Source organism: Merops nubicus, unplaced genomic scaffold, assembly GCF_000691845.1.
Source record: "Merops nubicus isolate BGI_N331 unplaced genomic scaffold, ASM69184v1 scaffold29230, whole genome shotgun sequence".
NCBI lineage: Eukaryota > Metazoa > Chordata > Aves > Coraciiformes > Meropidae > Merops > Merops nubicus.
The window spans coordinates 9,215-9,646 of NW_008581424.1; positions in this window are offsets into that span (position 1 = coordinate 9,215).

Here is a 432-nt window from a genome sequence, read left to right on the forward strand (position 1 = left end):
AGCAGCTGCCCAGGCAGACCTAACAGGCTGATGCTGTCCACGGAAGCCACAGGTAATTTGGGCAAGACAGACTGTCTTCTCCCCACCCTGCACGTTAAACCACTGCACCCCTCTTCCCCCCACTAAATCTCCCAAACATTGCTGTCGCTGCTCGTAGTCCTGCTCTGACAGGTTTGCCTCCTGCCTGCTCCGCCCTGCTCCAGGAGCTGGTCATCAGCTCTCCGATCGGCCTTTTAATCGACTTTTCACAGATTTTTCCCTTTTTTCTTCCCATAATTGAGACGTTAGTCTGCTGAGGAGAGGCAAGGAGTCGGGGTTCAGCCGTTCTGCCCCGCACAGCATTTCCTCCGCCCCGGGACCGGGTCCCTGTCCGGGGCCGGGTGTTCGCCGGGGGCTGCGGGGCTCCAGGGAGCTGCCGCCGGTACAGTGCCC